The sequence below is a fragment of the Physeter macrocephalus genome, chromosome 16, assembly GCF_002837175.3.
Source record: "Physeter macrocephalus isolate SW-GA chromosome 16, ASM283717v5, whole genome shotgun sequence".
Lineage (NCBI taxonomy): Eukaryota > Metazoa > Chordata > Mammalia > Artiodactyla > Physeteridae > Physeter > Physeter macrocephalus.
The window spans coordinates 89,902,860-89,910,149 of record NC_041229.1 but is presented as its reverse complement, the minus strand read 5'-3'; the positions used below and the strand labels follow the sequence as shown (position 1 = coordinate 89,910,149).

Below are 7,290 nucleotides of genomic sequence, written 5' to 3'. Positions count from 1 at the left end.
AGGAAAATTCTCTCTTACTTGGGGATCCATTAGTGACCCATGGATGTTAATTTCATGGAATTCCCTAGAGGTCTCAGGAATACCTAGGAGAGAACTATCCATGCCACAATAATCCACTTGCAATATTAACCCAAACTCTCGTGGCAGTTATCCACAGTTATGAAAAACATTTTGCTTTATCAGGTAAACCAGAGAGTGGGATGGGGGGAAGATATGATAAGAGATATAGTACCTAAACAGTCTATGTAAAAATCATATGTAGCTTGAAAAATATAAAAGTATATAAATGATGTACTTCTAAAGGAGAAGAAATGAGACTATGCCATAATCAGCAACTTCAGGTCATCAAAAACTATAACAACTTTTACATGTAGCAAAAAAATATTTTTAAGAAGAAATACTTTTTAAAATAAATAAGCATTTATTCATGTATCTCTACAAATATATGCACATATTTAAGCAAAAATATGAGTCTCTTATTCAGATATTATTTTGGTTACTTTAAATTATTATTCTCAAATATTTCTTAAGACTATGATCTTTCTCGGTAAAGTCAATTTTTTTCAAAATTATAATAAGTAGTTTTGACAACATGAATGAATTAAAACTAGCCATTGTTGCTTTCCTTTCAGTAGAGTCTAAAATACCAGTCAGTTACAGAGTATGTTCTCTTATCTTCCAAATAGATTTTTTAAAATGTAAGTCTGCAGTAGTATATATAATTTAGCTAAAGCAACTAGGAAAAAAATGAAGATATATTTATGCAAATTAAATAAAATAATAGCAAGTACCCCAAATATCCATATTTCAAAGGCTCCTCAGTAACAGTTTTTATTCTAATAAGTATGAAAGATTATTATCTTAAATAAATAGCATTTATTAAAAACTGTCATGTACTCTACCTCATTATTTGTATATTTCATTTAATTATTGCAGAAACCCTATTGTTTAAATACATTATCAGATTTGTAAAGTTATACACTTATAAGAGCTTAAGTATCTGGTGACAGAAATAGGAATGCAAACTCAGAGGGGTCTTACTACTAATCTATAGTCTTAAAAATTTACTCTAAATTTTCAAGTGATGTAATTTAAAAGTCTCATTTTCTCATCAGTAAAACTGGAGTAATGATAATGGACTCAGGCATGTGTATGTGTAGGTATATGTGTGAAGTGAACAAGTATGTAATTAGAGAAAATATGATATGAAACTCCTTAATTCAGTTTCAGGCACAGACAAGGTACCACCATTGGCATCTCACTAGAAGATCTCAGACAAACACTACCCATCTGGGTCTCAAGTTTATTATCTCCAGAATGAGAGAAATACACACTTTGCTATGTTGAAATAAGGAGTACTTGTCATAATGTATATGAAAACTCCTCATGATGTATAATGTGTATATGTATATATACATACAATATATGTATAATCAATGTGACAGCTCTTTATTGAAGTCCTTTATAGTTTTCAGTTTATACAGCACTCTAAATGTGTTTACTAGTAGTATAAATAATCCTTCATGTTCCATATTATATCTCCTAAATAGACATCAAACATTGAGTTCCTATACATTAAACTAGCTTTCCTTTTTTTTTAATGGTACTTCTAGAATGATTTTTTTTTAATGAAGGAGATGATAGTATCACTCCTTTCTAGCTGTGAACTGAAGCTCAATGACTCTAATGTGTATCATTTCCAACTACTCTCCTCAACTTCTTTTAAAAACATATATTTTAAAATAAGCAGTACTCTGTTGCTATAAGACTATAAAGTAAAGCTATCTATCCCAGCAATACTTAGGCATTTTTTGTTTTGGTTTTCAAATTGATGGTTTGAATTTTTTAATCTTTATTATCGAAAACAGTAACTTCAGGGTTATGAAATTATTATTGACCTGATTCCAATCCGATTAGATACCACTCAACATTGAATCTTTAAAAACATGTAATATCTTTTGGCTAATATTGGGTACTGGGTTCACACAGACAAATCAGTCTTCCCTCATGACAAATAGGAGATCAAATATTAGGGTCAGGGATTAGATAAAAGAGAATATGAAGTAGTAAGTGCTACAGATAAATATACAAGATGAATAGTCATTAAGGTAAAATAATCAATATGTTTAGATTAAGGATTTTGGACCTTCAGAAAAGACACAAATAAAGTTGGTACTTTTTGAGATACAGTTGGGATAAACATTAGAATAATTCCTATCTAAAGATTAAGTTTAAATTTTTTTAGCAAAAACTGCTAAGGAAAAACATTACAAAGCTGCTTTATGCTTTAAGTAGAATAACCCTCTTAGATATCAAGCAGGGCTCTTGCTCTTAACTTATGAGTGAATTATTAAAGCTCCAAACTAAAACAACTCCATGTCCATTAGAATCCAGGGAAATTGGCATTTAAAATTTTTTGCTATCATTCTCCAAGTAACGACGACACCTTAAATACCAAGCACTGTTTATTTGTACTTCTTGACATTTCATGTACATCGCACACTTATTAAATGCACTTTAAGCTAACTCGCTTTTCCCAAGCATATTTTATTAAAGTATACCACGCATAAAAAGAAGACTAAACTTAAATGTACATACCCATAAATTATCAAAACATGGATGCTTATGAAAGAAGAGGACAATAAATAAAACACCTAATGCCCCTGGTTCTCCCTTAATCATACTCCTCTCCTTCTCCCCATAGGTACATAATACCATATATTTTAACACTGTAGATTAATTGGTATTTAATAAACACTTATATAGAAGGATCCATATATAAATATATTTGTATAAATTTAATTATATTCATGTTTCTTTTTCCTTATTTGTCTTTTTAGAAATAGTGTTTTGCTGTACAATTCTCTAATTCTCTTCTCTGTTATGCTTTTCTCTCAGGTACACACAAAGAGTAAAACTGCAAAAATGTAAGATATGCATGCATTCAAATACAACGGATGATTCCAAAATGTTCTGAAAAGTGTTGGTAGTAACGCTTTGAGCATTTTTACTAGCCAACACTTTATATAGACAAATAATCAGCTATAGCATGTTAAGATACATTTTTAAACTTTTAAAAAATTATTGAAATATAATTGATGTTAGTTTCAGGTATACTACATAATGATTTGACATTTGCATACAATATGAAATGATAACCACAATTAGTCTAGTAACCATCTGTCCTCATACAAAGTTATTATAATATTATTGACTACATTCCTTATGCTGTATATATTACATCCCTATGGCTTATTTATTTTATAACTGCAGGTCTGTACCTTTTAATCCCCTTCACCTCATTTTCCCATTCCCCTATCCCCTGCCTTTTGGCAACGACCCTCTTCGTTCCCTGTACCTATGAGTCTGTCTTCATTCTGTTTGTTCTGTTTTGTTTTTTATATTCCACATATAAGTGAGATCATTCAGTATTCGTCCCTGCCCAGCCAACTGCTTGGCCTGAGGCATCCCAGTACTTGTGGAGACAGGCCGGTGGGCGAGGCCATTTCCCAGCACTAATCAGCTAGAAGGAGGATTCCAACATGGCGCTTGCCAACACCAGTGTCTTCATGATAGAATGAGCTCCCCTAAATGGTTGCTGCCAGTATCTATGTCCCCAGGGGGAGCCCCAGTTGCCTCCTCCTTCTCTAGGATACTCTCCAAGATCAGCAAGTGAGTCTGACCCAGGGTCCTTTCACATTACTGCCTCTGCAGTGGGACTTGGAGCCTGTGAGATTTTGAGCATGCCCTTTAAGAGAGGGGTCTATTTTTCCTGTAGCCCTCTGTATCCCCTGTACTGAAACCCCACTGGCCTCCAAAGCCTGATATTCTTGTAGCTCATTTTTCTGGTGCAGGACACCTGGATTAGGGAGCCTAATGTGGGACTCAGAACTGTCACTCCTTGGGGAGAACCTCTGCAGTTGTGATTATCCTCCAGTTTTGGGGTCACCTACCTGGGGGTATGGATCTTGACTCTACTGCATCTTTGCCCTTCCTACACTTCTCTTTGTGGTTCCTTCTTTATATCGTTATTTTGGAATATATTTTCTGCTAATCTTCAGGTTGTTCTCATAAATATTTGCTAAGTACTTGTGATTTTGGTGTGCCTGTGGGAGGAGGTGAGATCATGGTCTTCCTACTTTGCCATCTTGGCCACACTCCCCAAGGGACACATCTTAATTTTAAACTAGTTTAAGTAGTACTATACAAAGTTAGGAGTTAAAACATTATATTAATAATATTGATAAATGACTCTGTTAACCCTTAAATGTTATGCATATACTCTTTGCAATGAGTAAAACTGAACCTCCTGGGTCACAGTCAATGACCATGCAGCCCAATGTTTCAAGTCAATGGAGGCATCCATGGTTAACAACAAAGCGTTGATCTTCATTACTTGGTATAATTTTTGTTCAGATCCAATGTTTTTGGGAGTGTGTTTTTCCTCTTGAACTACATTAGCTACATCAGGAAGTACATGCATGTTAGAATCTACTACTAGTTTCTCAAGTTGCTTGCTTCTTTCATTTGTTTGTTCTCTGCCTATGTCCAAGGTAGTTTTCAAAGACCTGGATGTTTTCTACAACCTGTAGTTACTTTTTCTTTTTTGGGCATGCAGATTACTAAAGATTTCTTAGCAGAGTTGCTGTGAGGTTTGAGCTCTTCAGGAAATATAAGCTGATGTGACTTTCCCTTAAGCATTCCTCTCACATACACTGACTGCGCATCGACATCAATTACCTATACCTATAGACAGCAAGATCCAGGATGATCTGGTTCTGTCTTCCATCATCTTTCAAGAGAAATCAAGTTTGGGCTCATTTAGTTTTAGGGCTTTTCCAACTTTAGTGATCAAAGTTCTTGGTGGTTTACCTTTCTTCTTTGTAATACTTAATTTGTCTTGGTCTTTCCATCATTTTTCCATGTCTAAGAGTTTGCCATCTAAAATCAGGAGTAAACTGAAGAAAGCTTATACCAGAATGCTGCTATTCTTTGCTTTCATCTAATTTATTTTGGTTGGGACCCTTTTGTCGTACTTCTAGTGTCTGATGTTCTTTGTTCACTAAAGAAAACAGGATAGTGGTGACGATATCTGTGTGCCAATGTCTGTCAAAGCCAGGGTTACTTTCCTTCTCGTCTATTTTTATGCTGTTCTTAAAGTTTCCTCTGAACCACTTTTCTGTATTTGCCCACTTGAAACAATAAACTTTTCCTCCCCAATTAATGGATAAATTCTGCAATTCTTGGATTCATTCTGAACTCTCTTTATCATCCCACACTTTAATTGTTAAGGAGTTGCCACCACCAACTTCCAGTTGGTGGTTCAAAGTCAGCATGTGGGTTACCCATGCAAAAGAACTCCTTCAGATGGAGACTGTGCTGCAGGGTAGCTCAGGTACTGTAGCTCAGACCTGTAGCTCAGGTCTCCAGTGAAATTTATCAAGTTAATTTTCTTTAGCCCTTCAGATCCTTCCAAATTGTCAATCTTTTCAGTGTTATTTAAAGCAAAATCAAAACATTTAAGTTTCTTGAGGTTGGTAACATTTTAAAATTTTTCCACTGGGATTATTTTAAAGGTAGAAAATTCTGGTACCATTTATCAATATGATCTCTTTCTGTTTATTGCTGATATAAGGAGAGTTCCTCCAGGGGAAAAATTACACAGTTTGGCATTCTGTCTAATGAAGTATTCTGTTATCCCATCCATAGCACCTTTCTGGTTTTGGGGCCCGGGAAGCCTGCCTGGGATCCCAAGGACTGTCAATAATAATTTATACTTCAATCATTAATATATGAATGTTCTGTTCGTGCCACATGCTTGCCAGTACTTTGTATGCCAATGTTTTTAAAAACTTTAGCCATTCTGGTGGCTGTGCCAGAATGTGTCTGCCACTGTAATTTTAATTGACATTTCCTTTATGACTATTGATGTTGAGCTTCTTTCCTATGTCTATTGGAAATCTGAATGTCTTCTTTTGTGAAGTGTTTGCTCAAGCCTCTTAGTCATTTTTCTATGTGTTTTTTATCTTTTTGTCTTACTGATTTATAGGGGTTCTTTACCAATTTGGGATATGAGTCCATTGTCTATTATATGTGTGGTAAGTGATTTTTCCTACTCTGTTGATTTAAATATGTTATTGTGAAAATTTTCAAACATCTGAGGGATAATTTGTGGGAAAAGTATAATGAATCTTTATCTATCATCATCCAGTTTCAAGAATTATTACTCCATGGACAATCTAGTTTCACTTTTACCCTATCCATTTTTACCCACAATTGGATTATTTTAAAGTCAAGGTTCCAAGATATCATATCTCTTTTTATTTGTAAAAATGTCACCATGAACCTCTAAAGGATAAGGACAGATTTCCACAATAGAACTAAAATGTCCTTATTAGATATAATGTGTCTAGTGAATGACAGGTTTTCTTATATTTAATATAGCTTGATTTATCAATCTTTTCCCTTATAAACAGTGCTTTCATTGTCTTGTTAAATTATTTCCATACTTTAAGATGTTAAAAAATTTCCTATACAATTGTTTAGAAATTTTATTATTTTTCCTTTAGTATTTGGATTTAAAATCAATCTGGACTTGACTTTTATGTGTGGTTGGGGTCAGGTTGTTTTCTTTTTTTAATATATAGGTATCTACACAACATCTTAATTGAGTTTTTTTTGGTACGTTGCTCTGTGCTCTGTATTGCCACATTACTGTATATTAAATGCCTATGTATGTGTTAGTCTATTCATGAACTTTCTATTCTGTTCTATCGGTGTATTTGTCTAACCTACCAGCAATATTACACTCTTTTAATTATGACAGCTTTTAAATAATTCCTGCTAACTAGTACAATAGATACTCCAATGATGTTCTTCTTGAAAGATTTCTTGGCTATTCTTGGCCCTCTATACATTTCAGTGTATATTTTAGAATCAACTCAACTTTTACAAATGAAAAACTAATGTGTTGGAAATTATCAGATTTGCATTTACTCTATAAAGCAATTTGGAAAGAAGTAAGATGCTTATAATACTCAATCTTCCAACCCGTGGGCATGGACTATCTGTTAGCTATCTACTGTCTATCTATCATCTTTCTATTCATCTATCTATCATCTCTATATTCTTTATTCTCAATAATAGTTTTTATTTGCCTATCCAGAAGTCTTGTACTGTGTTTATTAGATTTATTCCTACTTATATGATATGTTTTGGTGCTTTTTAAAAAATGGTATTTTATATAAGACTATTTTTATTTGTTGTTATTATATAGAAATTCTCTTGATT

General features: G+C 33.6%; 1 pseudogene; it reads right to left on the bottom strand.

Moving 5' to 3' along the window:
* Positions 1-4,349: 4,349 nt before the first annotated feature.
* On the bottom strand, positions 4,350-6,081 carry LOC102993515 (dynein axonemal assembly factor 11-like; annotated as a pseudogene).
* Between the last annotated feature and the right edge of the window lie 1,209 nt (positions 6,082-7,290).